Source organism: Sapajus apella, unplaced genomic scaffold (genome assembly GCF_009761245.1).
Source record: "Sapajus apella isolate SASKATOON/1434 unplaced genomic scaffold, GSC_monkey_1.0 scaffold13, whole genome shotgun sequence".
NCBI classification, from domain to species: domain Eukaryota; kingdom Metazoa; phylum Chordata; class Mammalia; order Primates; family Cebidae; genus Sapajus; species Sapajus apella.
Genome location: NW_022436953.1, coordinates 9,448,774 through 9,459,166, shown reverse-complemented (window position 1 = coordinate 9,459,166; position 10,393 = coordinate 9,448,774).

Genomic DNA, 10,393 nt, shown 5'->3' with positions numbered 1-10,393 from the left:
CAGTTCTTCATTTCTACTGCAGTCTCCACAATGAATTTGTGAATTGCTATTTCTTCTCTTGGCTTGGCCCAAAGTGAGAGCCTCAGGCCCTAAAAATGTCAGGTGGAGAGGCCAACCCCAGGGACAATGCTTGTGGGACTGGGAACCTGTCCTGGGTGATCTCAGGAACATCACTCCACAGATTCTTCTGTAGAAAGGCTACAGAATATGCTTAAGGGAAACATTCTCTTTGGAAAAATGATTCTGAACTTCAGCCTTGAGGTTAAAGAGAGAAAACTAAGGAGAGAGATTGCAACTCAATGTTCTTCAAGTTCGATTAGCAGAAGTAAAGGTCAATTTAAATCTCCCCTTTGGGGGAAAGTGTACATTTGGGGAAAGTACACAATGCCCATCACATATGCTGTCAACGTAATTCAGCACTCTGCAGACCAGGCAATTTTCCTGGCTTACTCCAACAGGATATAATATTTCGTGTTTAGAGGCACATTCAGTGGATTAGTCTGTATCTTAGATTAACTCCAATTCCCAGCCAATACACATGCACACATGTAAACAAATACACATTAACATTGAGATGCTGAAAGAAACTTTGCCAGATATGAGCTGGTGATAAAACAGAAGTAGTCCTAAGTCCCACATCCACCCTTTCAACAGTGGGCAATTTCACTTCTCTCCTTAAAACCAATTCAACATCCACATGAGAGAGGTGATATGAGGAAACTGGCCCATAATGGGTCACAAAGAAAAATGTTACCATCAGTGATTTAAGAATACCTGTATATTTCTTTCAGTTCTAGTAATTTTTAACATTAGCATGCTTTTATAGTGATGAAATAGTTTGTTACCAGATCATCCAAATAATCCATTGAACTTGGCATGGGATCACATGTTGAATTGATCAGTGAGGAAAGTAAACCTCAGACAAGGAAATACATATTTTACATATATGAGTATATATATAATGTATATTTATTATATATTGCCATATATACATTAACACCAGAAAATTACTATATATCTACAGAGTAATTATATATGTAAAATTATTTTATACAACTTACTTATAATTATATATACATAGTCTATAGGTATAGTAATTTCCTGCTGATTAGAACTGAAGTCTTGTATTTCCTAGTATAAGGCTAGGTTAATTTGGACTTCAGTTCTACTGTGTTTGTCGATGAGTTTATGTACTGGCTTCTCAAAAATGTAGACTCCTAGGAAACATTTCCGTAAATTTAGACCATGTGCCCATTTTCCCTGTCTCTTTCCTCCTAAATGTTAACTTGTTTAAATTCTACTTTGTGCAAATTTATAGAAAAACTTAGATTTGTTAAAATAAAATGAACCCTACACCATTAAGTGTATTTCAAAAAAAACCTTTGGAGAGTTCCTTTAAACAATGCATTCCTCCAGTAAGGTTACATGCTTGGATTAGAAGAAAACTGAAATGGATGCACAGTTTCAAAGGTAAATGATCCTGCATTACAGAAAGGTAACTATGCCATTACAAGGAAGCTTTTGGAGTAGGAATGAGTGCCAAATGAAGATGTTCATTCTTCTTAATGAGGCTGAATTCCAAAGAAGTTTTCCCTAAAATATACTTGCGCACAATAGATAGATAAGTAATTTCTTAAAATTGGTCTAGTGTTGGCATTGTTCTTTCCATTATTACTATTTTTATTTTATTTTTAGAGATAGCTCTTTTTAATGTATACCTTACACAAAATAGGACCTTATAAATATTTACTGGGAGGAACCCTGAAAAGCAAAGTTCCTGCGATAAAATGAAATTTGAAGAAAATACCAGCAGAGTGTGAATAGTCAAATCATAAAAAATGAAATGATTTTTGTGATGTTCAGTCCCTCCTTTGCTAGTCTCAGGTTTTACAGGTTAAAATTTAGAACCTTTCGTTTTCTTCAGCTACCTTGGACCACATGGGAGAACAGCATTATGTATTTTCAAATGCACAGAGCCAGCTACCCAGGCTCCTTCAGTGATGAGCATTGTCCCTTTGAAATGAAGTCACCAAATCCCACAATTCCTGAGACCAGACTGGGATCAGTGATTGCTCCTTAGTGTTATAAATTAGACCCTGTTTTATCACCAAACACCACTGTTTCAATTACTCAGAGGGGTGATTCTCAAACTTTAGGAAGCTTCAGAATCCATAGGAGGGCTTGTTAAAACACAGCTTTCTGGACTCCACTGCCAGAGTTTCTGATTAAGGAGGTCTGGGGTAGCATACAAGATTTAATTTCGAACAAATTCCCAGGTGATGGAGAGTCTGATGCTACTAGTCTCAGATGGGGACTACACTTTCAAGAACTCGGACCTAGAAAACCCAATTGCCTATATAAGATGTACAGTAGCTATTCTAGAGATGTCTTTCAGCAAAAGCCCTCAATTCTGACCTCAATGAAGATTTGAGTGGGTGTAATAGGAGGCATGGGCTATGAGCAGGAGGTGAGAAGGTCAAGTGCATTAGATTTCTACTCCATCCATCCTCTAGCTCTAGGGCTAAAAACTAGAGGTATTCTAGGTACCCGGTGGGTTTTTAGGTTATTAAGCTTTCAAAGGATGAAGTCTGCCAGCTTGCAGTTTGAAGGCAAGCAGCCAAAAACGTTGAGAGGAAAAAAAAAAATGTATGGCCTTAAGGTGCTTACCCAGAAGCTTTGAATTTATCTGATAAACCAGGTCACGACTTGAGGGGAAAGAAATTCTCCTTGTTGAAATCATCAGTTACATTTCCCAACATCTGAGGAGAAGACCCCAGGGAAAAGTAGTTCCCTTTAAACTGGATAGTTTTGTGGATTGTGTCCCCTCACATGTGGAGCCCTTTAAGACCTTGTAATTAAGAAGAATTGAATTGTTCAGGAACGATCTGCATAAGGAATTGAAATGATTGGAAGAATCACATCTGTCAGAAAGGAACTGGTGTTAGGCACATATAATCATAGCTTGATTCTTAAACTATTGTAAACAGAAATAGAAATGGAGCTCATACATATTACAGAGATATTTCTGGGCTGAGACTTGAAGGGCAAATGGAGCTTTGTCACTGCATTTGTCCATGGTACTCAAGTAATTTGGAAAGACATTCTCATAGTGTAGTCTTTATGGGAGCATGACTTTTATTTTTTTTTCTCCTTTTTACCTTTTTCAATTTTATAGATTCACTCTCAGTTCCCACTATGTGCAAGAAAGCATATCAGACCCTTTGTTTATTACAAAAATAAGTAGAGTGTAGTCTCTACTCTCAAATATGACATGGTTATAGGGTTTGGCTCTCTGTCCCCATCAAAATCTCGTCTCCAATTGTAATACCCATGTGTGGAGGGAGGGAGGTGATTGGATTATGGAGGCAGTTTTCTCCATCCTGTTCTCGCGATAGTGAGTGAGTTCTCATGAGATCTGATGGTTTTATAAGTGTTTGGAAGTTCCTCCTTTGTTCTTCTTTCTCCTGCTGCCTTGTGGAGGAGGTGTCTGCTTCTTCTTCTGCGGTGATTGTAAGTCTTCTGAGGCCTCTCCCGTCATGCAGAACTGTGAGTCAGTTAACCTTTTTTTTATATAAATTACCCAATCTCAGGGAAGTTTCTTACGGAGTGTGAAAAGGGACTAATGCAAATGGTAATGCCTGTCAAATTACAAAGTACTGTAGAATGTTATAAACACATGGAGAGAGGTTCAGGAGTTATCATCTGGGAAATGTATAGGAAGTGTTATCATACTTTTACAAAAGTCCTCCGTTAAGAGAATCACCCTGATTCACCAAGGACTTCAGTGAGACTAGAACCATATATGTTGAAGTCAGTTAAATTAATCATGGACTTTCCATATTGATTCCATAATTAGTAACAGCCAGCTGGGCCCAAGAATCAAAAATAGAAAACTAGTTTACTTGTATACCCTTATTTTAAAAATTAATACCTATGACCCCAAAATCGGATTCCCACAGGCACCCACCCTAATCCCTTAGCCAACCTCTTCAGAGTACAACCTGCTGGACTCTAGTCCCTTATCTTATATATATGGGCTGTATTTATGCACACAGCTTGTTTTGTCATGCTATTCTTTCTTCCTGTAGATTAGAAATCTCTCTCTCTCTCTTTTTTAATTGAGACAGAGTCTTGCTCTGCTGTTCAGGCTGGAGTGCAATGGTACCATCATTTGCTGCAACCTCCGCCTTCCAGGTTCAAGCAATTCTCCTGCCTCAGCTTCCCGAGTAGCTGGGATTGCAGGCACCTGCCACCACACCTGGATGATTTCCGTATTTTTTTTTAAGTAGAGATGGGGTTTCACCATGCTGGCCAGGCTGGTCTTCAACTCCTGATCTCAGGCAATCCGCCCACCTGAGCCTCCCAAAGTTCTGGTATTACAGGCGTGAGCCATTGAGCCCATTGAATTGACAGTAATAAATTATTAATATGTTTGGTTGAATGAAGTGAATGGGTACAAGCATTGAATTTCTGGTTGAAAATCTCAGACTCTCCTTTACTCAGTAAACGTTTGCCTTTTTGTTTCTCTCCCTAGCTGAGGTCCTTTTCTATACATTTGCTTTTGAATTTCTCTTTTAAAAGGGTGTACTTGTTTATGCCTCATTTAATTTTTCCAAAAAGTAACACATCCTCCCTCTGCTCTTCTCTATTGTTCAGATGTTGTGTCAGTGCAGGGTGATAGAAGTGAAGCCGAACTGATAAGTGATAAAATGTGAAGTGTGAAATTCACATGTATTTTCCCTCTTCTCTCTTTCTTCTAATGCATCGAAGGTAATAGTCTGAATCAAGCCTCTGTGCTCGTTTACTCCTTTCTGACAGAATTAGCTGGGGCAGTTCAGTCTCTCTGATTGATTGTTGAGTCTCGTCACTATCCATTGCTTTCAGGCATTTTTTTTCATTCTCTTCAAAAATTAAAATTGCCCAGAGATCTCCTCCATGGTTATTCTGTTTAACAAATTCATCAGAAGATACAGAGCATGGCTTAGAGTAGATCATATTTGTCCTGATGTATTTGTGACACAATAGCATCCAGATTATATGGAATTGTTCTGAGATGGTGAGAGATGAAACCCCAGAAGGAAGCAGAAAAGTGGCTGAGTACTAAGGGCAAGTGGTGGGGTGGGCTGCCCCAGTGCAGGCAATATAGGGGTGGGAGACATTGTCTTTGGAGAATATAAAAATATTAATAAAACCAAATAATGTAAGTCTACCTTTTATGATCACTCTGAGCCAATGATTCTAAACAACATCAGTTATAAAATACTTCTCCCCGGGGCAAAATATTGTGTTGGTCTAAGTTCTAAACAATTATTCCATTTTTGGCTGTATTAAAAAAATAAAGATGTATAACATCCAAATCAACATATGTTTAGCACTTATTATTTAATAAACATTGCATTCTACATGGAGAGTAGCTCTGCCACCCCGCGCACATTAATTCTGTGTTTGACATTCGTGAGAATTCTTTACTATTACTGCAGACACCGTTTATCTCTAAGGTCTTCAACACATATTTTGTCATTTAAAAAGTAAATTCAGAATGAGAATAACACAGTCAGTATAAAGATATAGAACTTGAGCTATGTGATTCTACCATTCTATTTGACGACCTGAAATTTTTTGTGTTTAAATCTTTTCAAATAAAGTCACTTTTTAAATCCACCAGCATCAATCCATAAGAAACATTTATAGAAAGTATGGTAATTCCTGGAGTTTATTGTGAAAAGGAATTTATATAACTCTGACAAACATATACTGAGGTTTAAGACATTTCCTAATTATTTGCACATCGTTTGCTTCATGTGAAGTAAACTTCTGAAATTAAAATTAATAAAATGTGGTCTTCGACATTGAAAACAGATTTAGATAGATTGACAAATCTGCCTATGCTGTCTACAGAACAAGAATATGTTAAAGAAAGATAAATTGTGATGGGATTATTTAATAATTTGCAGAAGATAGGTATAAAAACAGAAAATATCATGTTATTCATTATTTTAACTAACCAATATGTAACTATATGATTTCTCCCTTTTTTCAAAACATACATAATGTGCCTAAAATTGGTTATTACCCTTTTTAATACTGTAGTATTTTAATTTTTAACTATGATGATATATATAATATATATAAATATATGTGTATATATATATGTGTGTGTGTTCATATACATATATATGAATTGTAATAAAAGGAGAATTCAGTTTGTTTTCCTCCCCAATTCTATTATTTTTGGATAATCTTTTTATTTCATAAATAGTATTGAAAATAATTGTTGTATGAAGGAAGATGTTAAATTGTTTTGGCTATCAACTATGCTGGGTACCACTTAAGCAGTAAAATTAACTTGGTGGCTAAAATGTTGAGCTGGCAAGGTACAGGTTTAAGGGAATGTCAGTGAACAAAGAGGGAGCTATGAGAATATTCCAGCCCAAATTCAGTAAGGAAGAGCCAAAAAGTGTGCTATGGCAGGATCTTTCATTTCAAGTCCCAGCTTACAAACCAGTTATTTCCTCCCAGACACTTTCTACTTGGTGATGTCATACCCCTGCCTTTTGCAATATATAACTCTTGGGAATCTTGTTCCAATAACCAACTGGCTTTAGGCTGGTCACCTACAGTGTGTTGGTTCCAATTTTTTAAGGTGATGGAAGTCATTTGGTAACTATAAAGCATTTTGTGAACAGATATTTAAAATTAGTGGAGCATTTAACTTTCAATCAAAACTAAATAATTTTTTTTAAAAGCTAAGAGAAAACCCTGGAAGATATTTTTAAAACAAATTATAACTGTGTCTGTGTAAATAGTCAATAGTTTCTATCCACTAGAGAATTGCATCCTATATTACAGCAAGGTGGGGCTGGTTTATCTAATGCCTGCTTTCAGGGCCTGGAGGTAATCCCATAGAGGGCCTATGTGTAGTGGGTGAGACACTGAAGACATCCGGTTTCTACCTCAGAGATTACTGAGCTACTTCAAACATAATCCTAATACTTGGCTGGCTTTTAGAAGAGCCAACGAGTCTAAACAAACAGGCTTGTCAGCATCTGGGAGGAAGTGGCTGAATGAATTTGCTAAGCCCATAAAGCAAGTAAATCTTTGCTTAAGGCTTGCGCATGCCATTAATTAAACATTTTTATTGTGTGGTTGGTTAGAAAAAAAAAAGAAAACAATAAGAAACACCTTCCATTATGTGAGCACGTCTATTAATAATGAATGGATTGCCCAATTTCAGCTCAATGTCAACAAATCTCTGCTGGATGCTGCAGAAATGCAGTGCCCTTTTTACTGCCTGTCATTAAAAGAAAAGGGCTTTAACGCTTTCCTAACAGACACAAACAAGAAGAGGGAATGTAGGTGCTAGAAAGGACTGATTAAAAGGCAAACCACTGGTGCACTTTTTTACGTCTGAAAAATGTACTTAGGCTCCAGATACAGAGCTTGACTCCGCACGTCTGTCAAGTCCCAAGTCTGTTTCAGGCATTATATAAAATACCTGAAGTACATTTCGTGAGGACAAAAATTAGGCTAGGCATTTCTCAGTTATATACCTTATTACTTATTATCACAACCATTGCTTGCCCAAGTCTTGCTCTTGACAGATGCTTAGCAAGAATTCTAATAACCAGTAAGTATGTGTATTCACCATGTACCATGCATTGCACTGAACACTTTAAATAATTTGTCTTATTTAGTTCTCCCAACAACACTGTAAATTAGGCAGGATTATCATGCCATTTTAACAATCCACAAAAAAAAAAAAAAAACCCATTGCTTTATAAACTTGTACCAATTAAGACAACTCCTACACTTAAGAGGCTGACTCAGGATTCACAAACAGGCTTATGTGACTCAAAAGACATCTATATTTTGCCTCCATTTATTATACAAAGTCAATAAGCCTTTCTTCCACTGCTCCTTTTGACTATCCCAGCTGCCCATGACTTCCCACAGTGATATTTTTTACTTGAGTCAGTTCTTCTATGTTCCTTCAGCTTTCTCTCTCCTTGTAGAACCCAGAACAAACATCTTTATTTATAACCTATGGCTTGGAAATCGTCTATGAAAAGGCAGTCTTAGACTACCAAATAAACAAGTCTATACTATAGTACCCCCATAAATCCCCTAGTGGATGTCTGAAACTAAGGATACTGCTGAACCCTGCATAGTGTTTTTTCCCATGCAGTAACAGGCAGGTAGCATTTATAGCATGAATACACTAAAGGGATGATTCACGTCGGGGTAGGATGGCACAAGGTTTCATCATCATACGCAGAATGGCATGCAATATAAAACTTACTGTTATCTCTGGAATTTTTCACTTGATTTCTTTTTAGACTGAATCCTCAGCAAAACCATGGGTAAGGGGGGACTACTGCATTCTGTTAATGTCAGCTAGCTGATGTGGATAGATGGTACCAAGAAGTTTCTTAAATGAACCTTCTTCACGTGGTCCTTACTGATGTCACCTCTATCCAGTTAGGGATTCTTCTAGTGCAAGTTGAATTATTTAAGACAGCTTAACGAGGATAACTTAATGCAACATGGCACGCAGATTCTCTCTTTAAATCTGTAGTTTTAACTGAGATATATCATAGTATTATTACTAAAACACTAGGATGTTTTTATTGAAATATAACATTTTCATGAACGCTTACTGTACACTAGTGAGCACTTTACATGAATTAAATTATCTGATCCTTTTAATAACCTTATAAAGTTGGTCCTATTGTCTTTTTTAGTATATAGCTAAGTATGTGCGACTCAGAGACAAGGCCAGGCTGTAGTGCATGCTGCAGTGAGTACCTTAAGGAATGAGATATTCTTTCTCCCTGCTGTTGGAAATATTGATGACTGCTCAGTGCTGAGCCCATCTTTGAGCACTGTCTTCAATGTAGACCTCATCTATCTCAAAGTCATGGCAGCCTTTAGCCAATACCTTGTTGCTAGGGGCTATGTAAGTCTGCCCCCTACCTTAAAAGATGCAATTGTGAAGATCCATCCCAGCTCCAGAGCTTGCAGTGAGGCTGGCTGAGGCCTTTGTTGCAAATGCATTATAACCCAACTCCTCTTTCTGTCTGGTCTTACTGCCTTCGTGCTCTATAGGTGCTGTTCCTAGGGGTACTCCTTAGTAAACTTCCTTTCCAATTTCCTTCCTAGAGTCTATTTCTGAGAAATCAATCTGAGATAGTTGTTAGCAGAAGTGGCCCAAGGAGGAAAACTCCAAAATGAGCTTTAGAGCTAGATTCTCCATCCTAGTAAAAATAAAAAGCCCTGGTGTTACATGGAGCAGTTAAATTAATAAATCCTAGTATGGGCTGGGTGTGGTGACTTACAACTGTAATTCCAGCACTTTGGGTGGCTGAGGTGGGTCAATCACCTGAGGTTAGGAGTTGAGACCAGCCTGCCCAACATGGTAAAACCCTGTCTCTACTAAAAATACAAAACTTAGCCGAGGATTGTGGCACACACCTGTAGTCCCAGCTACTCAGGAGGCTGAGGCAGGAGAATTGCTTGAGCCTGGTTAAGTGGAGGTTGCAGTGAGCCAAGACGGTGCTGCTGCACTCCAGCCTGGGCAATAGAGTGAGACTGTCTCAAAAATAAAAATAAATAAATCCTAGTATGCTATAGGGATGCAATTATAACATTTTCAAAGTAATGAATTTGAACTGGAAATTGGTAGAAGACAATGCTGGTAGGAGCAATATGAGAAATATCCGGTAAATACCAATTTTAATGAGAAGGAAATCTGATGGGTTTTGCTCAGTGCTGACGTTGTATTGGAGAAATACAATAAAAGATTAAGCATGGTTAATCATCAACTGATAGTAAAGTGAGTGAGGTCCTCACTGGCAACAAATAAGACTTACCACCTGAGTCTGAACGCAGGAAACATTGAGGCTCATAGTCAGAAATTAATTTTAAGAGTAATACAACTCCAGAAAAAGTTAAGTTCTCAGACTTAGCTAGTATTCTGTGCAAAGGTAAGGAACAGGTCCCTGGACCTACATGGGAAGGAGTAGGACCCTGAGACTTGGCATAGGGACATCTGGATCTGTGCACTCAAAAGCCTTGAAGTCTTGGATCCCTCTAAACTCTCTTTATTTGCAGAAGTGGCTCATTTTTCTGTGTTGTAGCCCAGACCTCGTCTCTTTCTTAAAGAAAATTTAGAGGCCACTGCCTTTCCGCCACCTCTTTTCCTGGCCATTAGACCAAAAACTGGCGCCAAATCTACATAATCTGGCCAGGAAACTGTTGGATCTTCTAAAGGAGAAAAGAAGCTATAGCTGGAAGAAGCTACAGAATATAGACAACATGCAGATAAAAAGCCAGGTGAAAATGTATGAGATTGGATTCTGATGGTACTGGGTCACTGAGAGCAGAACATAGAGTA